Source organism: Pseudochaenichthys georgianus, chromosome 14, assembly GCF_902827115.2.
Source record: "Pseudochaenichthys georgianus chromosome 14, fPseGeo1.2, whole genome shotgun sequence".
Taxonomy (NCBI): Eukaryota; Metazoa; Chordata; class Actinopteri; order Perciformes; family Channichthyidae; genus Pseudochaenichthys; species Pseudochaenichthys georgianus.
This window is the reverse complement of record NC_047516.1, coordinates 33,636,385-33,661,545: the sequence shown is the minus strand read 5'-3', so window position 1 is coordinate 33,661,545 and position 25,161 is coordinate 33,636,385. Positions and strand designations below refer to the sequence as shown.

The 25,161-nt window shown below is 40.9% G+C and overlaps 1 long non-coding RNA gene across 1 annotated transcript in view; it reads left to right on the top strand.

The window, feature by feature from the left end:
• The first annotated feature begins 2,523 nt into the window (after positions 1–2,523).
• Positions 2,524–25,161, top strand: part of LOC117458192 (uncharacterized) — a 50,795-nt gene continuing 28,157 nt past the window's right edge. Inside the window, exon 1 of the long non-coding RNA XR_004553416.2 lies at positions 2,524–2,995. This is a non-coding gene — a long non-coding RNA (uncharacterized lncRNA). The remainder of the gene's footprint in view (positions 2,996–25,161) is intronic.

The window sequence follows — 25,161 nt, the reverse complement described above, 5'->3', positions numbered from 1 at the left end:
GCAGACATTTCCAACTTCTCTGATTCAAACGATGCAAACCTGCCTGATTGGAGGGATTCAAAAACGTGTTAAAACAGATCGCCCAAACAAAACCAAGTCCAGTGGTGTAAGCTTTACTGCTACTGAACGGCTAAAACGGAGCCTATTAGAAAAAAAATTCTAAGCGTCTAAGATGCAATCTTTGAATGTGTTGTCAACTCTGTCACAAGACATGAGTATGAGGTGATTTGGTCTTCCGAGTTCTTCCTTCCCTTCTTATCAGTATTATGTTTCACAGTGATTTTGTAGGAAAGCAAATTATCTACAGAGAATAATAACATTCAGTTACATTTGTTTTTCTATTGTCAATATGCCGCAAGCTTGTTGACCAACATCCAAAATGGACTAAAGCCATTAAATATTGATCATACATTTTAACTATAGTGTTTGACTTTGGTTAAGTTTGAAAATTGTCCACAGATAAATAAATACAATTATTCTCTTGGGAAGATACTCAATCTAACCCCTAGATTCCACAGGGTCCATCTGCGTCGCGTTACGGACGCGTTACGGACGCGTTACGGACGCGTCGCGGCGTTCGCCAAGATCGCGGCCACTCTAGTCAATGGGTGCTATTCCACCAGACGCGCCGCGTTGCGGCTCAGAAGCATCCCAGAAGCGTGCCAGAAGCGTTTCGGCTCTGGGCACCCCTCAAAATAGGATTCAAGTCTATTTTTCGACGCGAGGCGTTGCAGAGGTGCCGGGCAGTAAGTGGACCGGTCAGAGCATCCGGCCCATCCCCAAAATAAACAAATTTTGCAGACCCTATCCCTCCGTAGTCTTTCAAGTAGGAGGAGAAATGCCAGCGTTCTCCTCCGGTTTACAGGCACTGTGTAAATTATATTTATAGAATAATTATGATGATGAATGCATTTCTTTACCACTAAAATACAGCAACACATCTTTGATTCATGTCGTTTATAACTGGAATATTACAATTATTATTAACTTTGTCTGTACAAAGTAGCCTTTGCAGGAAATACTGTATGCCCAAATCAACAAAAAATGCGAGCCGGCAGGCAAGACGCTCCGCTTTTGAAATGCTTCTAACACGCCCGGTAGACGGACCCGGTGGAATCGAGGGGTAAGAGTTATCTGAAATGAAGGTACCTTAAAAGTACATTGCAAAGCCAATCTCTTGTCAAATGATTGTGCACAAATGATTGCCATGCTATTATGTGGCACAACACAACATGGAATGAGAAAATACAAATGTATTACATTAAAACAAAATAAAGATTTTTTTTAAATCCTAATGTGTTTGGCCAAAAAACACTGCAACCTGCCTCTGTATCTCCACCATGATGGCCTATACATAGGTATGTCGTCCAAACTATTTTTCAATTACTTTCAACGACAATAAAATGTATTAAAAAAAACAAATTTAAAAAGTGAAATATCGGGTTTGGTACTATCCTCTCCACATATAAAACAGCTCAATTCAAATTCCTCTTATGGAGCGCAGGCAGCGACGGTGTGTGTGTAACACCAATCAGTGTTACATTGATTGTGATTTGTTACAGCAGAGTACATGTTCCACAGTAAAATCACTGTACGGTCATGTGATCTCGTGAGGCAAAGCCTGCCCCACACATGTAAGTATATACAGACACAAAAGTAACCCACCCCTCCTTCCCTCAAACACACACACACACACACACACACACACACACACACACACACACACACACACACACACACACACACACACACACACACACACACACACACACACACACACACACACACACACACACACACACACACACACATACATACATCACTTCAGGGGACATTACATTGACTTAAATGCATTTCCTGGAGACTTATCCTAACCTTAACCATAACCAACACATGCCAAACCCTAACCCTTAACCTTACCTTAACCCTAACCCTAACCCTAATCCTAAACCTAACCAAGTCTTCACCCTAAAATTAATGATTCCCCTTATGGGGACCTCCAATTTGTCCCCATAAGGGAGGCGAGTCCCCACACGTAACTGTGTAAAGAGATGTAGGTCCCCACAAGTATAGTAATGCTAGGCCACACATACCCACCCACCCACCCCCACACACACCCACCCACCCACCCACCCACCCACACACACACACACACACACACACACACACACACACACACACACACACACACACACACACACACACACACACACACACACACACACACACACACACACACACACACACACACACACACACACACACACACACACACACACACACACACACACACACACACACACACACACACACACACAGCGTCTGACCCGGGGATCAAGGTGCAGTGACTCTGAGGGTTGTCTAACTGGGCCCCTTGAAACTCTTGCCTTGCATTCCAGCGCCCGGAGGAGGGGTGGGGGGGGGGCTGCAGCCAGGCATATTACCAGAGAGTGAGAGAAAACAGAGAGAGAGAGAGAAGAGGGGGGAGAAAGAAGCTGGAAGGTATTATGCACTGTTTCCTCGGCTTTCTACAAGGTCCCTCTTGTTCCCTCCCACTCCTACGACAGAAAGGGGAATGCTCAAAACTTGAACCTGCTCTCCAGACGCCTCGGCCTTCCTCACCACCTCACTTTGTGTCGTTCCTTCTCTACGCTCCTCTCCCCCCGTCCCTCTCCCTTCCTCTCTGGGCTGTGTGTAAGAGGATCACTTTGTTTCCGTTGTCTTTTTTCCGCGGTGCTGCAGAACACTCGTAGAGGAGAGGATTGGATTTGAGGAGATACTGACGGGGGTGCACAGCTGCAACAGTCCCCTCCATCTCTACACTTGGTCTAATGCACCCCCCCTCTCTTCTCCTTCTCTCCGACTCTCCCTCTGTTGCACTCTTTCTGCCTCTCTGGGTGGGGGGTGCCATATGGGAGCTCAGAAAAATGGAAGTGGATCAGAGATAGAAGAGAGGAATCTTTCATTCTCGGTCTCGGATAACGGGCTCGACGTGGTAAGTGCTTCTCTCTTTCTCTCACTCAACACTTTCTGGAAGTTCTCTCCTCTACCAAGAATCTCTGTATGCCTGGGTTCCCGCTCCGTTGATTCCTCATTGCTTTTGATTAATGCAGTTACCTTTTTTGAGTTTTATTGTTTAATTGGCAGTTCTTCAAGGGGACATTTTTTTTCCTTCACTTCATATGTTTCATTGCTACAAAATATTTGCAAGCTGTGACAAAAGGGGCTCTATGCATTTGATTTTGCTCAAATTTGTAAGGGTCAAGGTAGAGCGAGATGGAGTGGGGGAGGGGAATTTGGAGGGGTCAAAGAGAATGGCACTTGGACCAGGCAGCACAAAGGCTCCGAAACTTTACTAGTATGACATTGTCACTGCGGAAAATGTGCCTTGGAACTACTTCTTGTTTCAGCCGGCTTGTTGGAGCTTTGTTGTAAAGATCATTTATTTAGGACATGAAATTGATCATTTGCTCGGCGGTCTCACTTTTTCACATGGTTGAGATTTTAAAGTTTTGTTTGAGTGCAGTTTCTGAGACATTAAAAATGTTGACTCACCCATACCATCTGACAAAGCTGTTAAGAACTTTGAATGTCAAATTTTATTTTAACCTAATTTATTTCGAGAAATGGCACACGTAGAGGTGAACACTGACTTTCAAAGATGAGAAATGCATTGCTCACGTATTCTGTTATCTGTGGAATATGTTCCATATTTCCTCAGGACACGTTTCACTGCTTCATGAATGTAAAGGATAGCGGATTTAAAAAGTTACTTGTTGCAGATTATTAGCTGTAGGTTCATCTCCATAGAAACAGGTCTCTGTGGTTTTCTGATTCGCCTTATATGATAAATGTACTCTTTACCTCTTTAGCACTGGACTCGCATACAACCATTAAAGTTTGTTTTACATTAATGTTGATGAGGAATTATTGCAACATTCCCCATACATTTTTATTTCATTCAATTTTAAAGACTTAATGGGATTGAATACCTTTTTTACTAGGCTCTAGTCTAGGTTTGTGCACAAAGCATCATTCCCTAAGATACAACTGTTTAAACAACCAACCAGTCTTATCCTCTACCTCACAAAAATCTTTAATATAAAATGTATAAATTGAAATACACTTGCAGGCTTAATTCTAAGAAATAATGAATAGTCTTCTCTCCTCATAGTATTTGTTCTCTTTTTAGGAAGCTTTGAACTTGAGAGTTTTGATTTATGCGTCTTCCCTCGGTGGTTCTTTAGCGGTTTAAGGTTTTGACCTAACTCCCAGGACTCTTCAAATCAGATCCCGTCCCTCTGACCGGCCCTTTCTGTGCCTCCCTCAGTCCCTCTGTTCATTAGACATAGTACTGACATGGGAATGAAGTGTCCTCACTGGCCTCAATATACTTTTTTTCTTCTGTTAAAGGCAGCAATAGACGCACAAATGGTTGAGGTTAGTTTTCGCTGTTTGAATTCATTGTTAGTCTGCTCTCTGTGTACCATAATTAATTTCACTAGTATGCACAGGAAGCTTCTGGATTTCAGTCTATCCTTAAATACACTCAAACTCTGTCTGCAGCTGAATCTAGTTCTTTAATTTGGGCATGTGGGTCACAAGCTAATGAAGCAGCACTGCATACCTTCCTAATGAGAACTAGTGAAGTCACTGTCAAAGAGCTGCAGTCTTGGCTCCTGCCACAGATATGACATGATAAATTATAAAAGCATAGATTGCCTGCACAGTAATGGAAAATAGTATTTTTGGATTACTGTTTGTTGATAAAAAGTTTCAAATAGTTTCTCTCACAACATTTGAACAGTTATAAAGAATCAAAATGAAATCAGGAACATTTCTGTGTTCACTGCCATCCCAAAGCTTTCTGCCAAGTAACCGTGTTTTTAGAGAATTACATGTTTTGTTGTGTGCATTGCTTATATACTGTATATTTCATTTTGAGGGACATTCATCAGTTACATTTTTCTAAAATATAATGAACAATGTGAGAGCCTTACTAACGTATACATTTAGGTGCAGTATAACTGCCTAAATAAAATGACTGGATTATTTCATTCTAGGATGTATTTTAGGATTTTAATAATAATGGTCATCCAGTGTATGTCTAAATATCATCTTAGTTTTTGGTTTTCCTTTATGCAAATTAATACATGTTGCAAGATAACCTGCCTGACCTCTTCGCTTATTTTAGCCTCTCCCTCATGCCTCCTCTGGTTATAAATTAGCCTGGTTGCTGTTTGCAAGCAGTGCAAGGAAAAGCTCACTTATGGCGCATTTCCACTACAGCGCGGTTTAAGCGTGCCGTGCCCGGCCCGTTTTTGGTTGCGTTTCCACTAGGCGTAGTTCCAGCTAGCAGGTACTTTTTCACAGTTTTTCTGGCTCTCCAAAATCGAGGTTCTTTCCGGGCCAAGTATGCTAAACTACTAAGAGAATCGCAGGCAACTACAAAATGAACATATTTTACCATGATTTAATTGTAAGACACATTTCAAAATGATGCCGAAGTAACAACATACTGATACCGGTTAGTGAATTAATGCTTTGACAAGTCTGCAGACAGACGGCAGGCGAAAAACCTTTTTAAGATGCGTGTTTTCTGAATGGAGATCGGCTAAGCTAACGTTGTATATGCTCCGACCGTCCGCACTCACAACAACGGCCTACAGACATAAATAAACCAGCGACTATATTCACCATGACACAGGCAGTCTGTGGTTTGTACTTGTTTAACTTTTGTCTAGTTTCTGAACAGATATGAGGAGCTGTGAGCTCTGAGGGCTAACAGCTAACTGCTGGTTTTGTGTTTCGCATTGAAGATGACGTCACGGCTCCGCCTACACTGCGTTACTATAGTTACTTCCTCAGTTCCTAAACTGTAATGGTAACGCAGCATAAAGTGAGCCTGGCCTACCAAGGCCTAACTATACCGTACTAAGCCGTATGAGGCCCTGCAGTGGAAATGCGCCATTAGTAGCAGTGATGTATTAGTTGTTAGCCTCCTGCTGCCTAGTGAATGACAGAGGTCCATTCACGGTGAAAACAGAAACCCTAAAAGCAAGCGGGATCTGACTTCTATAGGAAATAGGAGGTGGTTTCCTTTAGTGCCACTCAAGCAAAAGAAAAAAAGCACAATTTAACTTTTAGTATTCCTTCTATAATACATTAGGTTGTGCAGAGAGCATGTTAATAGTGCAAATCCCTACTGACCAGGAGTTATTTGATAGCCATAAGGAGCTGTGAACACCTACAGAGATATTGGAATGTAAAAGTAACGTTGGGTTCATTACTTTTACATGACGTTAACACAAAGTTCTTATTTTATCACGGCTTAGGCTCTTTCTTTAAAGACACTGCTTTGCATGTGGTTCACTCTGTGACTTAATAGTATGTGTGCAAAATCTGCACAGTTACAGTTGAAAGACTAAATGGAGCATACATGTTGAGTCATTTGAAAATGGGAAGAATAATCCATCTCTGAAAATGTATAGTTGTGGCTTCTCCAAATTACCCCATTAATGCAAGTAAGATCATTATGTCACAAATCAAATCAAATTATTTATAAAGCACATTTAAAAGCGATTTTTGGTCGGGCCAAAGTGCTGTACATGTAATAAATACTACAATCACATAAAAACTAGGGCTGTCAAACGATTAAAATTTTTAATCAGATTAATCACCATTCGAACTATGTCCAAAATATGCCATTTATTTATGTATATTGTTGTGGGAATGGAAAGATAAATGAAAGCAGGCGGATATATCCATTTAACATACAGTAGGGCCTATGTATGTTTATTATAACATTTTTCTGCATGTCAAAATGAAAGACAACCCACACACCTATCAATCATCAAACCGTGGGGTCTTAATTCATTACGTGTTGATTTCTATCAACGGGGAGTACTTCAGGAAAGTCGACAGAGGGGGGGGGGGGCGCGCTAGTGGAGTACTTCGTGACCACAGAGTGTGAACGTTGTGATCAGCTGTTTTAGCGCAGTTCTCCAGTGAAGGGGGGGAGTCTCCCTCCGCAGCCGGTTGGCGTAGTTTTGGCACAGTTCCGTTGTACAGACCGACGTTAACAGCAGCCCTGTCTGTGCACACGGAGACCGACTCTGTCGTCCGGTGATCTAACCGCCTTCTGGAAAAGCTTCACAAGTACGTCGGTACGCAAATGCGCTTTGTGACACAAGTGACGGTACGCATTTCAGATTACGCACATAACCTGCGTACCAGTTATGTGCACCCCTGTACCAGAGCCATATTATTACTATTATATGGCTCTGCCCTGTACTACAGCAAGAGTATTCTGCGTCGGGACTTCCTGCAACAACACCACGCCGTTATCAAAGATGTTCTATTGAGAAGACGATCACTACGTGACAAAAGTTTTCAAAACCGTGGCTACTGAAATCAATCTTACTAACTGCTGTCTGTGCAATTTACTCCGCACGAGTTGGCAGACTTTATTTTGCTTACTTTAACATCATTTTTCATGGTGGGGCTAAGCCATTTCTTGGTATGGGTGTAGCCTACCCCAGCCATACCCTGGCGCTGCCACTGGTGGCACGTATGGGGCGGGCCATTCTGCACATGCGTTAAATGCGTTAAATATTTTAACGCAATTAATTCAAAAAATTATTTACCGCCGTTAACGCGATCATTTTGACAGCACTAATAAAAACACATTACTACAATCACAATAAAAGTAGGGCTGTCAAACGATTACAATTTTTAATCAGATTAATCACAGCTTAAAAATGAATTAATCATGATTAATCACCATTCGAACTATGTCCAAAATATGCCATTTATTTATGTATATTGTTGTGGGAATGGAAAGATAAATGAAAGAAGGCAGATATATCCATTTAACATACAGTATGTAGGCCTATGTATGTTTATTATAACATTGTTCTGTGTGTCAAAATGAAAGACACACCTATCAATCATCACACCGTAGGGTCTTATTTTATTAGGCCTACGTGTTGATTTCTATCAACACGTAATGTTGTATCGATGTATATAGAGATGTACTACAGCAAAAGTATTCTCTGTCGGGACTTCCTGCAACAACACCACGCCGTTATCTTGATTCTGATTGGCCAGAAGACATTATCAAAGATGTTCTATTGAGAAGACGATCACTACGTGACAAAAGTTTTCAAAACCGTTTCTAGTCCGGTATTTCCAGACAAGTGGCTACTGAAATCAATCTTACTAACTGCTGTCTGTGCAATTTACTCCGCGCGAGTTGGCGGACTTTATTTTGCTTACTTTAACATCATTTTTCATGGTGGGGCTGTAGCCTACCCCAGCCATACCCTGGCACTGGGATGTACTGTATGGGGCGGGCCATTCTGCGCATGCGTAAAATATATTAACACAATTAATTAAAAAAATTAATTACCGCCGTTACCACCGTTAATTTTATCATTAAATAAAAGACAATAAATTACAACAGATATATAAAAAACACAGGGGAAAGTCAGGAGTCGTGCTCCGCTCTGACTAAAAGGCCAGGGAGAAGAAGTGTGTTTTAAGAGTAGATTTAAAAAACCCCAGGGTCTGGGCCGACCTCACATGGAGGGGCAGAGTGTACCAGAGCCTGGGGCCAGCTGCGAAGGCTCGGTACCCTCGGGTTTTGAGCCTGGTCTTGGGCACTACCAGCAGCAGCTGGTCAGCAGACCTTAAAGCTCTGGCTGGGGTGTAGCGCTGGAGGAGTTCAGCTATATAGGCCGGAACCAGCCCATTTAGGGCTTGGAAAACAAATAAAAGGAGTTTAAAATCCATTCGGAACCGAATTGGAAGCCAGTGCAGTGAGGCCAGAATTGGGGTGATGTGGTCACACTTTTTGTGGCCAGTGAGTAGACATGCAGCTGCGTTCTGCACTAGCTGCAGGCGTTTAATTGACGCCTGGTCCATACCCACGTACAGCGCGTTGCAGTAGTCCAACCTCGAGGTAACAAAGGCGTTAATAACCCTTTCCAGGTCTTTAAAGTGACATAACAAGAGAGACAAACAGGGTTCTCTCTCATTGGGTTTAAATGCTTTTTAGTAATTCGATTACAACCCGTGTAAGGCAATACGGAGATTCTTGTGACTGACGAACAAACATTGTGACCACGTCGTTTTTATCTTTTAGTCTAAAAGTATTCATGCAGGAAAACCCTTCCTCTGGAACAAGGAATACTTTCAGGCCCAATTCTGAGTTCCCTCTGTGAGGCTTTTCTGCTGTGAATGGGAAGAACATGTGAGGTATTCGTAATGCTGCCACATGCTAGTCCACTTCAGTAGACTATTGGCAGACACAACCTAGTCTTGAAACTGGACAAAGGGATTTTCCTCATGTTGAGTTTTGCTGATTAATGTGGGAACACAGTGTGTGACTGTGAATCCCTGCTGTTCTAGGAAGGAATACGAAGTGAATCGTTTTGAGAATAACTGCTCCAACAATGCAGCTGCTCATGCAGTCCGAGGAGGACGAGAGAACAAGAGCCCCACCGAGTCCATCTTGTTCCATCTTGATGAAGCTCCTTCTCAAAGCGTTTTCCCAACATTGTCATCCATATCCTTTTGCTCAAGCAGAAGGTCCAGTCAAAACGTGGTTAACAAAAGAGTAGCATTAGTGTCATAGTTAATATTTGATCTGCTATTACAGTCTACGTTTTTTCTGCTCTAAGCTAGTCATCTTTTCTGATTTACAGCAATTACAGTAGCCCACTTGCTCACCATTGACTTGTACAAGCTTCCGGTTTTATTTCCCTCCAGTTCTGAGCAGTGCTGTGGTTCACTTGACCAGGACGGAAGCCTTTGTGTGTGATGAGAGGAGTCTAACAGACATGCAGCCTATAATACCTCTTTACCAAGGTGGTCCCAGGGCTGGTTAGGGAACAGTGCCCAAATGCGAACCAGGTTTTTGGGTTTCAAAAGCAGCGGTATCTGCTCTGCACTCTAACAATGGTTAAAATGAATCACAAACATTCTGCCGTATATGCTGGGAGTAGAAAGTTGTTGCAGAAGCAGTAGCTTTGAGCTACAAACAATAACCAGGCAATAGCAACATGAGCACATCGTAGTCCGCCATTGTCGTTATTGTCAGGGATATTCATGCTTTAGTTGCAGCAACAAAAATGATGAAGTCATGACTCATGACGTAACTTCTCTCAGGCTCTGGTCATTAGAAAAGCAAAACAAGTTATTTTGGTGGTTGAAACCAACTTAGATAGTAGACGCAGTGATACCTAAACATAGAGCTGAAACCTTACTTCAAACCTAAATCAAAAAACTTACTTGAAAATGTAATTCATATGCTGATAAACAGTCATGACATTAAGGATCATTAGCACAACTTACTCTGATTACTTTGATCAAGGACAGATGGATGCAATATGTAATTAAACACTAGGATAATGATGACATATAATATTCATCATAAGTCATATTCTTCATTGAATTATTGATGACTCGAGCCAAGTCCTGGGCCTTGTCAGTGGAAAAAACCCAGATGTTTATTGGTTTCTGTAATAAATGTATACCCCATGGCTACATTTTTCAATTAAACTTATGATGAACATATGAATTAGAAAAAAGTAAAACAACCTACATCTTTTGAAGTGATACAAAAAGTTTCAGCTTGCATGCATGGACACGCACGTGCGCACACACACACACACACACACACACACACACACACACACACACACACACACACACACACACACACACACACACACACACACACACACACACACACACACACACACACACACACACACACACAGCATTCAATTCTAGCACAAATGGCCCCCAATGGGTTGGTATAAAGGGGGTGATGTCATGTCTGTGAAGGCGACTTGCCAGTGATCCATTTCTGATCCAGCTGTCCTAACTGACACAAAGCAGAGAGAAAGAAAGGAAAAGGAGGAAAGTGGACAAGCTCCATTTCTGTCCCTCCCCCCACCTGCTTTAAGACACCCTTTTCTCTGCCTTTAAATTGTTCTTATGGTAAGTGAAACGATGCTAAATAAAATTTCAAACACCTTGTTTTACAAAATGCTGACATTCTTCTTTTGCTTATCAGCGCTATGCATGCGTGTATGTTTGTGTGTGTATTTGTGCAAAGCCCAGTATTTCTAGCCTCCTCATTTAAGCATTTCTCAAAGTCAAAACATTTTGGAAGGGTTTTTGGTTAGATGCCTGAGATAAGGTCAGTGGGTATAACAAGCCTCAGAGTGTTTCACATTTTGTTCTGCCACATAAAATATTTGCCAGCTAGAAGTAAAAACGGCATAAGTTAACAAGTGTCTAAATGAGACTACTAAACATAACTACACCAAACACACATCTGCCTTTAGCTTAGCATTGGCGATACAAAGTCACGTGACCGTCCTGAAGAGCATTTAAGCTTCAAAAGTCATAAAAGTGGATTTAATATGTGGAGATTATCCTGCTGAAAGAAACGTGGAAGTATCATAAATATGTGTTTCATCAAAATGTCCCTTGCTTTTTGATGAGGGAGCCCTTGTGATACTAATTTCCGGGGTCAATCTACTAAAATGCGTCAACACTGCACCACTTTACCATATTTTACTAAATTCTTATATCCGTTTGTTCTGCTTTGCTTTGGTGCATCCAATTTACATATTTTTGCACATCAGTGGTGTGTGTGTGCTTCTTTAACCATGTCAACCTCTCGGTGGGGGTGGGGGACACTGGGAAATGGCTTCCATACACTTAGTGATTCTATTTTGAGGGAAGTCCAGTGTGGTGCAGCGGGGTTGTCGCGTCAAAGCTGTGCTGCGAGGGGGGGTGGAGGTGCTGAATAATGCAGACACAATGGGCTAAGGCAAACATTAGAAGTGAGACAAAGGACACTCCACTCAGGTCACAGGGGGGCCGACTCTTCCCATTATCTAAGGAAGTGATCTTAACTGGGGAACTCTTTAAACCCACCAGCAAATTAGGGGCTGTGCTGAGTAGCTTTGTGAGCTGCTTCGTGATCAAAGCTGTTTGTAGAGGGCGGCTGTAAAGCACAGCAGTCACAACACCACACAACACACAGAGCAATGCTATCATGGCCGTGTTATCATTGTCACAGCCGGGGTGTTTACTCATGGGAAGCACAGGACAAGTTCTTTCTCATCTACTCCATAACCACAATAAGCACTGAGGCCACGTTTACACGGAGACAAAACGGGTTGTATCCGCTACAATTCTCTATCGTATGGATGGACGGTTCGTCCACACGAGGCCATAACGGAACCGCGGAAACGGAGCCCTCAAACGATAACGCCTCCCAAGGTGGGTAGATCTGCGGACGAAACGCTCTGGGGTGGCAATCGGCTCCGTGTGTACATCCTATACGATCATTTCTTGATAACGCCATAGCCCCGCCTCCCCCCACTTCTGCTGCTCACCCCCGCGTCATTGCTGATGTGTTTCGCCGACAACAACAACAATGACGGATCACAGGGTTGCTTTCGTGCTCCAGACGCTACTGACCATGCTACAGATGTTAGTGCAAAATCTACAACCCGGTCTCACGGCATTTCGTGTTATAGTCACAACATTTAATCTATTGATTCGTGTTCACCAACACGATTTTCCCCTTTTTTTCGTGTCACACAGAACGATTTTAAAAGCAATGTATTTCTATTGGTAGTATGTTTCGTGCCTGCAGCACGTCTTTTTGTCCGGTCGGGTCTTGGAAGACCGGAAGCTGTGTGGTTCATAAAAACATGTTCTTACTCAATATCAAGCCACGATTATTGTTTTTTATTTTAAATCGTATAATGTCTGACTTTTGTTGTCGTCTGTGAGGAAAATAAATGGGGCTCAAAGCCTCAGAATACTGAAATCTGTATTTTTTAAAATCTTTTTTCCTTCTAATTTGTTATTCTTTTCTAAATAACACACTGTTATTTACTCACCAATAACACACAATTATCCTTGTTTTTATTTATTTGTTTAATTCCATAATCTCGGGCTTGTTTGGCGTACGTCAGAAAATGAATTTCAAAATAAAAATAACCGGAAACAGACGTAGATACCCAGCCACTGAACTGATTACCCAAGATCCTCAGCTATGGTTTAAGCTCGCTGATTGGATGTTTTAGCCGCAATGCATGTAGGGATATGGTGTTAATGCCATATAAAATCCGAAAAACATTTCTGAGTTTAGAATGGCCGAAGACACTACACTACCCATAATCCCCAGCTATCGTTTATCCCCGTGATTAATCTTCAAGCTCTGGGATTGGATGTTGGAATGGCAGTGCACCAAGGTTACGCCGAGCGTCAAACAGCTGTTTGAAATGGAACGAAATCACGCCAGACTATCCAAAACTGGAATCGAACGCCCCCCCAGAACTACACATGCTGGCCATTGTGTTTCGCAAAATGTTCTATGGGACGTCTCTACTGAACGTTTTCGTTTTTCCCACAATTAGAAGTTGCCAGCATTAAACACATTGGTGTTATCAAATGTAAAACATATAATTAATAAATGGCTGAAAATCGCTTGTGTCCATAATGCGCAGCATTAATATATACCCACATGACAGGTCATTGTTACTTTGTAATTCTATTCCACTACAATTCAGAGGTTAACCTGGTATTTTTACTCCACTACATTTATTTGAGTTACTTTGCAGATTCTGATTAATGATGTGAAATATAAACAACCCTTAAATCAGACTTTAGTTACACCCGAGTAGAATTCAGGGAAAGGTGATTGTCAAGTGCCAACAATCAGGAGAGATATTTGATAGTTGGTGCTTGAGAAGACTAAACATTTATCTGCAATTGACATGAATGGAAACGAGTAATAAAGCAGCTGAGGTTCCTCAACAGTGCATTACAAGACATCTATCAATATGTATGTATACCTCCACCATTAAACTGTCATATTCTGCACATTTCTTATACTATCTACATACATAAGAGTATAATTCATATGTATAATAGCAGTTAAAATAAGTACTTCAACATAGTTAACATTGCAGGAAAGCAATATATTAGACGTTAAGTACTTTGTCAGGCTTAATATTTATCTGTAGATAGATACCCCCAAAGTTGTTTTCTTATTTAAAAGAAGACCTTAATCTAAAGTATTCTTTAATGTGTTAATAAAGGTTAATTAGTTTGTCTGTTTTGCACATCCTCCTATTAATATCTTTGTATCCAGCACTAAACTGTTTTATTGTAGAGATCACTTATAGTATCTTCTTGATTTTTTATATTCTATATTTCTATCACAGACCTTCTAATTTCCCCCTATGAAAGTATGTACTCTTAATATTTTTTTCATCAAATATAACACATAAAAACAATAATTCAATCACGTGCTTTAACCACTAGGCGGTGCACACAAGGTACACACAGCCATTAGTAACTTTGAATTATTAGTGTAGGACACTTATGTATGTACAACATCTGAAGATGTGTATTTTTATTCATGTTTTCACATAATTTTACAGCATATTGCTATATTATTTCAGACTCATTATTTACATTCTTATATTCAAAGAAAATCAGTAATATCTTTAAAAACTACAAGTCCTTTTATATCAACTGTGCACCGTTATGGTGTAAATATAACCTATCTACGAATTAGATCAAATGTAAAAGTCAGCCGAATTAGTGTTGATACTGCAAGGAGACGTATTGTGTGAAAAGAAATTGAAGATGTTGTTTAATTGCTGATATATTTATGATCCACGTCAAGTATTCAGTTTCAGTGGCATTTCTTCCAGTTTGTCCAAAGGTCTTCTCATCAGGGCTCTATAAATAAAGAACTACGGCAGATCTGTAATATGTAATGCAGCCGAACCGTGTATTACAATGCCGTTATGTGATGACTTTCAAAGAGAAAAGCAAGAACACTCGGAATAAAGTATTATTTTATTTTTAAAAAACGTTTTCAGATTTCACATCACATAAACACCAAATCTCCGCATGCATTGCGGCTAAACCATCCAATCAACGAGCTTAAACCATAGCTGAGGATCTTGGGTAATCGCTTGAAATGCCTACGTCTGTTTCCGGTTATTTTTATTTGGAAATTCAGTTCAGGTGTATTTTGTGGCAAAAGTACAGCGCCACTTACAGGCCCGGCATATGTACTACAGCGTCTCCAGCGGGTCGAGTGTCTCGTGTGGACGGACACGTTTCTTGAGGCGATTCCGTGTGGACGGAAGACTTTTTTGATATCGACTAAGGTTCGTTTTCGTCTCCGTGTAAACGTAGCCTTAATGTCAGAGGCTCAATTTTCACATTGTATGCATCCACTAAAAAAGCCAAAATGCTAGTTTAGGGGTGAAAGTTACTGTATTGGTTATCAAAATAGCTGCCGATTAATTGTATCTGATGGATTTATTTCTCTTCTAACCACTCTCAAGCTCAGGTGTAGGTCAGCTGTATTTCTATTAGCTGAACAGCCTGTCAAGTTGTGCTCATTTATGACCTTAAAACAAGGCTTCAATTACGTGCTAATTACACGCCATTAAATCTACTGCTTTACTGCTAGACATTATGGAGATTTGTTTGGTTGCCTCTGGTTGTTAACATGACAATTTACGCCAGCGTTGTTAAACAACTAGGAAATCCAATGTGTTTTTTTCATAGAAAAAACAAATGTAGGCAGAATATTTCACAAATCTTCAATATGGCTCGAGTGAATGTCTGTACATATTTACATGTGGTTGTCCAACTTTGTGTGCTTTTTTTGTATGAAACCCTATGCGTGTTTGTGTGACTGAAGGGCCATTATGGGACAGGCTTTTAAGCGAGATCTGGGAAGTGGAAACCTAATACTGGCGGACTGCTGCTCTTGTGTACATGAACCCCACAGCTGCTGGAGAGAGGGAGGAATGAGTGAGAGATAAAGGGGGGAGGTAGAGGAGAGCAATGTGCGCTCAGTAATTAGTTGTCTGGTTTTGTATTGACCAGTCTGGTGCTAAGGCCTTGGGGACTGTTAAATTTGCCATTGAAACTGAAAGGATTATGCACCCAAAATAAATTAAACGGGAGCAATGAATAGATCGTGACTGTACGTAGCGGACTACCGTTTATTTTTCTTCCACCGGCCTTCACTCTTTCAGTTAGACAAGGTTATATTTGTCACAAACTGCTGTTTTTCATGTTATAGGTCAAATGAGAATTGCCCTTAAGGGTCATGGGTTTTATGTTGTGATAATGACACTTCATTCACCAGTTAAAAAAACACTACACAATCATAGAATCTGTTGGGTGCTGGTTATTGAACTGAAACAAAAATCATTTCTGCATGTTAGCTGTTGAAGGGTGTCACATTGGGTGGTAGTAATGAGATGTGTTTAAATGCAGACGTGGTGATTGTCTGGAATTAATGCCTCCTGCTTGGACAGCCGAAGGGAAGAGAGATTTGTGTTTGTGTTTACTCCTGCTGAGGTTAGTCGTACCTATTACAGGTCAGCAAGCAGCGTTTTCCACATGCCTGGAGAGAGACGCTATTCTCTTATTATTCAAATCCAGCATGGTGAAACGTTGTTAATCTCCCTGTCAACATAGTGTCCCAAAGGAATCTGCTTAAGACCAAACTGTAACACGATCCCCATGTAATTGTTATGACACTCAAAGTGTGTTAGGCATGCAGGCAATTTGGGGGACTTTTTAAAAATGTAACTGTAAAATGAAGGATAATGGTTAATGGACTGATTTGATAACCATTTTTACATTAACTGCATTTTTTGCCTCTCATTCACTTACAAACACATACACTGATTTGTCCTTAAATATCCTTAAACTCGGATATGAGTTTGCATTTTACTATTTCCAATTTCCTTTGTCAATTTTTTTATCGGTTTTTGGTTAGGTGCCTGAAATAAGATATGTGTTTAACTAAAGCTGAAGACATTTTCACCTTTTGTTCAACGGCATCAAAATAGTAATCTAAATTACATTAAAATCCCTTCTGGGTCGATCTACAACAATATGTCACTAAAGCAACACACCATTTAGAGAAACTCATGTTCAGTGTCCTGTTATAGAATACTTCATACAGGAGGATGTGAACCCTAATAGTCAAATATCTTTCTCAGGGAGTTAGATTGGCCTCCATCTGCAGGAAGGCTTTGAACCGGCTGAACCGTGAGCCTCGGGTGTATCCAGTGCATGATAGAGGGCTGATGTCATGTTCTCTCACTGTTTGTGTAGCTGGCAGAGGTCGACACTATGACTCAGTGGAGACCAGAACAGCCCAGTAGGACATTGTCCAAAGACCAGGGTAAAATCAAGACTCCCTTTTCTGTCCCTCCACAATCTTTTTTGCGGGTTCTCTTTGATTGTGTTTGGACATGATGATTTAAAATCTTGTACAAACATTTCATGTTTTTAATCTGTTTGACTCTCTTGTAACTTTTTGATCCGTCCGGGAGTGAGCTCTCTTTGTAGATAAGACTTTATGTTTTATCTTCAAAGAGCGCTCACTGTAAATACAATCTGCGATCCCCTTTGTGATTATCACAGGGTAAATACAGTAAGGCCTGGGCACAGGTGCTGCCGCTGGGCTGATGCTAACCAGACCGGACTGGTGTCTGCACAAGTGAAATAAATCACTGCTGTAACATCACAGAAAGTCTTTTTTCAAACTGTTGTCAGGGTCCTTGAAACATCAAACAGGAACGTTTTTGTTCCAGATTTCACAGTATGGCCGAAACTATCCTTCATTTTCAATGATTCCAATTATTTTCTTTATTAATCATCTGGCTACAAAAAGTCAAACAATTGAAAAATACCTTTTAAAATGTAGATGGGATATTCAATGCCTCATGAATGCATCCACTGTTTAAAATAGCCAGCATACAATCATAAGATACATTAGAATTGGCTTTAAGCTTAGTTTGGGAGGGACGCCAAACATGTTCATGGATCAACTTGTCTCTTATTTGACAGATTATTTTAGCTCCACAATATATCACAAAAAGAAACTGTAACTAAGCATAGTCCAAATGTGTTATATATCACCAGGTTCTGTGGATGTTACACATATCACCTGTGTGTTACATCAGGTACTGTAGGTATCAAGTCCCTGCATTCTAAATGGCTATTCCAAAAGTAAAAACATGAACATGCACATGTGTCTGTCCCCCAGGGATGCAGATCTTGTACCATGATTCAGTTGAGAGACAGTGTCAGTCATTACTCTGACAGAGTTAACTTAATTTGCATTTAATGCACTTACTTGCACGTAATACAATTACTTAGGAATGCTGTTTCAGAAAAGCAGGCTGTTTGACTCTCTGTTTCAGAGAGCTAGGGTTACCTTTGTGTTACTTTGTTAATCCAGTAAGATTCCAGGTCAAAATAGCGATGCCAAAGTCTTTTTGGAAAAAGACCCTGCATTTATTGAACCTCTGTTTTTTCTTTTGGGCTCTCATACAAAGTGAAGGGTTATTTCCTTTTTCCAAAATTACATTGGTATGCATTTCATTTTCTTTCATTTAAATACGTTTTAAGATGTCAATGTTTGTTTATTTAAAAAAAAAAACTGGTTACTATCATCAGTAACAAATTGATTATTTTTGATTTAATTAATACGTTTTTCTTGCAATTACATTGATTTCGGTTGATGGTGAAAAACCGGCAACGTTTATGATAGTTACGTTTCAAAACATATGTAATATACATTATAATAATTTTTTATCAGAAGTCAAAGAACCGCCAATACAAACGGAATATGATTCTGGTTTGTGAACAATAACTGCTGCAACATCTGCAAAAAGATATTTGAAATACTTATTATTTCGGACATCATAAATGGTAGGAAAACCCTGTTCTTATTTCACAGGAAACATGAGTACATCTGGATGTTCATTTGTATCTTTGTGTGGGGCTCCCAGCTGATGTAGCTTTAGGGTGCTCTGACCCCCCCTCATCCCTCCTGGTAATAGATGGCCTCCTCTCTGGGTTTGAGCCCACCTTTAAACAGCTACATATTGTGACATTGTCAGTGTTAGCGGAGGCCCACATCACGCAGCAGCACGTGGGGGGGGGGTGTGTTGATGCAGGTAGCCGAGGACACAGGACTCTCAGGGTATGCAGATCTGTTTTTCACTTTCACTCTCATGTCTGCTGTTTCTCCATCAGAGCTTCATGCTTCTTCTCGATGTGTACATCTGTGCATCACGGTCATTGCCGTTTCAGCTCCCTGCTGCTAGTCTTTCAGGACGAACCCTTTGTCTAGCTCCCGCCTCTCTGCCGGGGCTGGAAGGAGCTGCATGGAGCTGTTCCCGTGTGTCTATTCATGATAAAGCATTTCTAAATATCTGTAAGCAATTGTGTTTGTCTGGATAAGCTGTGTTGACCTTGGCTGAGTTTAAATGTGTGTGGAGAGAAGATAGAGAGAAAGAGTGTGTGTGTGTGTGTGTGTGTGTGTGTGTGTGTGTGTGTGTGTGTGTGTGTGTGTGTGTGTGTGTGTGTGTGTGTGTGTGTGTGTGTGTGTGTGTGTGTGTGTGTGTGTGTGTGGATGCCGTTTCCCCCTTTTTTAAATGATTCTATCAAAATGTGCTTATGATGCCAATATGCCTGTTATTTGCCAGGGGGGAGGATGTACAGTGTTTCCTGCAAAATGGGTGTTTTCTCAGCCTGCCGCGGCTCCCTGCATGGGACAAGGATCCTGCTTGTTGTCTTTAGCATATTCCACATTCATATGGAAATGGGGGGCAGAGGAGGGACCGAATCTCACATCAACTTGATCTGGTCATGAATAGCTGCCAGTGTTTGGGCTGACCTCGAGCTGTCTTAAAGGCACTGCCCGGCCTCGGCCCCCCCGCACCACGGAGCTGAGAGCATGGCACATTTCAGCTGCGACACACACACACACACACACACACACACACACACACACACACACACACACACACACACACACGCACACACGCACACACAGCTTACACTAGAGATGAAAAAAGCAGATGCTCATAATTGCACTCACACAATTAGATACAGTTGACTTGTGAACACAGTCTCAGTCTCTGTCTCACACACCGCCTCGCTTAATCCAGAGAGAGGCCGCTGTTGCAACACACTCCTCTGTTCCCCTCTCAGATCCTTTATTTGATCAACCCTTACTTCACTCTTTTGCCCCCCCCCCCCCCAACAAAAGAAAAAAGATCATACCCAGATGATGATGCTCGATAACTTTGACCGCAAGTTTATTGAAATGCGAGTTATGGTTGAAAAGGCCAGAACATGATGTAACACACACATACATCAAATTTTAAAGAGGAGTCACATTTTATTTTATTACAGTTAACATTTAAATGTGACTTTAGTGTATTCATCTGGATTAAAAGAAGAGTGCCATAAAATGTATATTTATATATTTTTTAGAACAGCAGCAATTAAAACAATTTCTACGTGGGCAATCAAATCAGGTTGAATGTTATTTTTAGTGGTTTTGCAGCACATAAATACTGTCAGAGTGATGTTAGGGCTGTGCGTTGCCCCTGGGAGAATGCAGATCAGGTTCCCGGCGGTCTGTGAGTCCTGAGTGTGTGAGGAGTCCTGTTTCTAATGCAGTGTGAGTGTGTTTCCTTCACACACAATGGGCCTCCCAGACCGAGCCGGAGCGGCTGCATCGAGCAATGGGGGACCATCAAACCGCATTTGTCTCGGTGGATATTCCTGTTTTGTCCTTCAGGATTAGAGCCCACCACCCAAATCCAATCTCAGTGACTTTGTGTTTCAGACACAGTTGCCCAACGTGTGCCTGAAGAGTTTCAATTCGTATCGTAAAGAATAAGCATTTTCTTTTGTTTCCAGCATATTTGAAATGATCTCTGGCTTATTTCAGTGATTTGCTACATTTAAAAAAACACAAAATAACAAAAAAGGGGAAACTTGCTTTTCCTATTCAAGTAAATGAAATACCAACCTGCTGTCAAAATTAGGGAAGTATTTTAAGAAAACATTCCTAATTTTCAAAGATTGCAGGAATTGCGTGACAGCCTATTTTACAGTATTGTGTTTCATATTTTTATTTAGTTTTAAATATTAAATGATATTACATTTAACAACAATTGTCTGGCAAATTTCCGTCTCAAAATTGCTTTAGACATTATTTTCTCTTTATTTAAAGGATTATTCTTGTTATTTCTTTGTTATTAGTCATTTTACATTTATACAGGTATACATACATATCTGCCAAGCTGAAGCCTGGTATGTTTCAACGTATAGAAACATCTCAGGCTATAAAAAGAGCAGCGTGTGTGTGTGTGTGTGTGTGTGTGTGTGTGTGTGTGTGTGTGTGTGTGTGTGTGTGTGTGTGTGTGTGTGTGTGTGTGTGTGTGTGTGTGTGTGTGTGTGTGTGTGTGTGTGTGTGTGTGTGTGTGTGTGTGTGTGTGTGTGTGTGTGTGTGTGTGTGTGTGTGTGTGTGCGCGTGTGCATGCTGTTTTGTCTCTCCATTAGCACCCATTCAATAGACAATGCGTTAGAGAAGCAGACGATGGGCTTGTTAACACACACGCATTAGTGAATCAGTGTGTGTCTTTGTGAGGGAGGGGACACTCCTCTAAGTGTTATGACGGGGGTCTTTCAGCCACCATACACTCCAACAGCACAAGTGTCCGGCCGCTGAAAGGGGAGGATTTGTTGCTCTACACCTAATTAAACAGTGCTTCAAGTAGTGGTTATGGTGAGGGGCCCTTTGTTCCAATTCACCTTCCGCGGCTTAATGTTTGACTTTAGTGACAGCGATGGTGCGCCGCGACACAAACAACTGGAGCCTCTGGTCCCCGGCTGGGGTCTACACGAGGGGCCGGTGTCGCTAAACGTAGTGGAATAGTAGGAGCATGATAGTGTAATGAAGATGTTTAGGATTCAGGGAGGTGAGGACATGTTGATGATGTCTGCAGCAGCCTCCGGGCCTGACCTGAGGGGGAGACAGGCCTTTGTGCCCCGAGACACAGATCACTGAAAGGACCAGACACTGGGGAAATGCTGCTCGAGAAAATAACAAACATAATTTGTTTGTAATAAGTAAAGTAATCTGCCAATAGAACAAGTGAGAGTTTGCTTGGTAAGATCTCTTGGAATTAAATGGTATGGATTTGGATAAATCAGATCTTGTAATAAGCTGGGTAAACCTATTTTGAAATATATTTGAACAGAATCAGGAATTGTTGTGTGACAAAATAACCCACACATGATCTAAAGTATTTTGTCTTCTGATGTAGTTTGTGATTTTCCAATAGAAATAATAACAAATCTGAGATACAACTCAGAATGAGATGTTTTCAAGATACTTAAGATGCATTGTCTAAAGAGAATAAGGCCTTTTATCTCGCTGTTACTTCTTAAGTCATTATGTCTTAAATCGAGTGTACAGACATATTCTGATTAGATATATATATATATACTTGGACAGATTTTGAGTTTGTGTGGTGCTCTGATCTGTTGCTGTGGGGGTAGACTTGGCCTTTTATTTTAAATGAAATCTTATCCAGATGTTCCTCTTTGACCACAGCAGCTTTTTGTAAAGCCTGCAGCAACATCTCGTCACACATTTTATTCCTTTGTTTAATTATTCATTTACTTTATTTAATTTCTTTATTTAAAGAGATCATTTCTCTCTGGATTTGTTCACGCCTTTGAATCGCCGTAGTCCGTCCCCCGGACAACCCTTAAAGAATGTCATTAGTTTAGATTTCAGGGCCGTTTTAGTCCTAATGCTGTTTGAGAGGCCTTCGACATTTTTAAGACCCTGACACTAATGGAATTCAGATTTGACGGCATATGCTATATTTATTTTGTATTCATAGTGGTTTTTCAGAGAGGGAGCAGGGTAGAGTTTCAATGACAGCTTTAGAAAAAGGTGAGATATCAATGTCAACATATCAATGATGTTTAATCACTGATTCACAACCCAGAACTCATCACGTTGTTCAGGACATATTACTCTGGCTTTTAATATATTACAACTGAAAATAATCTTTCCACGTTTGTGATCATGACTTATCGTATTCAATTTGGTAAAATAACAGAAATTAATTAAAAATGTTAACAAGGCCAAGGTCGACCAATCAATGTTTTGTATGTCATCTTATATTCATGGTCAAACATGAAATACCCAAAGCAGAAATCAACACTGCTAAAACGGATTAATATTAAAAGATTGAAATGCTTCATGTGTGCACAACAGCTCTGCTGTAGATTTGGCAGTGCACATCTTCATTCTAAAGCCCCGCTAACAACGCAACAACAGTATCATTACAATGAAAGGACAGTATCTGAAGAAATGCAATACACACAATGGTGCAGCCAGGAGTAATACAATATGAACATTTCAAATCGAATGTAAAACGAAATACTTTGGATTGGAAATAATACAGTTTATTGTAATTTTGTATTCATATAAGAATACAAGGATAATGAACAGATGTACAAACGAACAGTGATGTCCCATGTAAGTGATATTCATATGGTTCACATCGTTTCTGCATTCGAGAAACTAAGGTGTGTGTGTGTGAGGGGGGGGTCTGCCAACAGAACTAGGGAGCAGGGACCCCTCATCCCACAAACTCTGCTCTTGGGGGGGGGGGTTCTCTGCCTTGTAATGATGCGTGAGTGCTGCTGACACCGGGGAGAGGTGGAGCAGCACGGCATTCTGCTGCCACCGTCTCCAGCCGGGGGTGTGTGTGTGTGTGTGTGTGTGTGTGTGTGTGTGTGTGTGTGTGTGTGTGTGTGTGTGTGTGTGTGTGTAATATGAGACAGGAAGGTTGAGCGTTTCGCTGTCGGTGTGTGAGACGTCCCCCCCCCACCCTGCTCCACCATTGTTCTGCTACTCTCAGCCGGCTCTAATAATGTTCTGCATTATTTGGAGGACTCTCTTTCTCTTATAATTGTTTACATCCTATCTTTATTTTCCTTTTAAGTATAGAAATCGCAAATAACAATTATTTTATATATAATATCTTATCTTTATATATTTTCTATCATTTTAGTTTAAAGCCAAATGAAAAATATCAATCATTTCCACTCTAGTTTTAGTACACTGTATTAATATATAACAAATATATGATACAAAATACATAACTAGCAGACAAAGAATAATTAAAAGTGTCAAGTTGTATTTATCAGATCAGAACCAGTAAATGTTCATCACTTAAACCTCAGACTAAATGTTACATTATGTTTGCTGCTTGTCCGAAACGCTGCTTTTCTGCCTGTTTAACTATTGCGTACATGTTCCCACGAAGCGATGTCTGTGCCTGCCGTGGCCCTTGTTCTGCAGGGGGGCTGGTGTCGTGGTGTGGATGCACTTTAGAGGCCGGCCTGGCTCTCAGTGTGGGAGCAGCCTGGATGCTCGTGCTCACACAATGCCTCTGCCTTCTTACTTCACTGCTTCCTTTGCTTTCCTTCCTCTGCCTTTGAATTTGCTCATTTTCTGCCCCGTTCTGTGCCCCTCCGGCCCCCCCCGGCCCCCTCAGCATAGCAACCTGTCAAACGGAGCATGGAAGCTGAACCTGCTCCTCATCTCAGCATTGTGTCTGCATGATTTACAATTGATTTCCAACTTTATTTAGTTGTGTTTTTGTAACTGTCATCATGCAACTCAACACACACACACACACACACACACACACACACACACACACACACACACACACACACACACACACACACACACACACACACACACACACACACACACACACACACACACACACACACACACACACACACATATACATATATGTATTTCCTAGAAAGCATAACAAATTCAGTTAAAATATAAAGATGTGTTACCATAATGGTATTTAAATAAATAAAATATTTATATAGGTTAAACTATATATGTAATCATTTGAAATTAATTAATGCTTTTATTTTACAAAAATGTTATGTGTAAGGTTATTAAAAAAAAAATGGAATAGTATTGTTTCTTTCTAAATCAGTTTAAATATTAAAGGAAAAGTATTGGGTGCTAAGTAATACCATAATATGTGCATTCAACAAGAAGATGAGTTTGGGTTATGAATGAGAAAATAGTGCCGTCTCAGTGGCCTCGGCGCTCATTGAACATTATTGATATGTTGACATTGATCATCTCACCTTTTAGTAAAATGCACCTGCACCATTTACTGCTTCATGATATACAAACACATCATCAAATCAGCC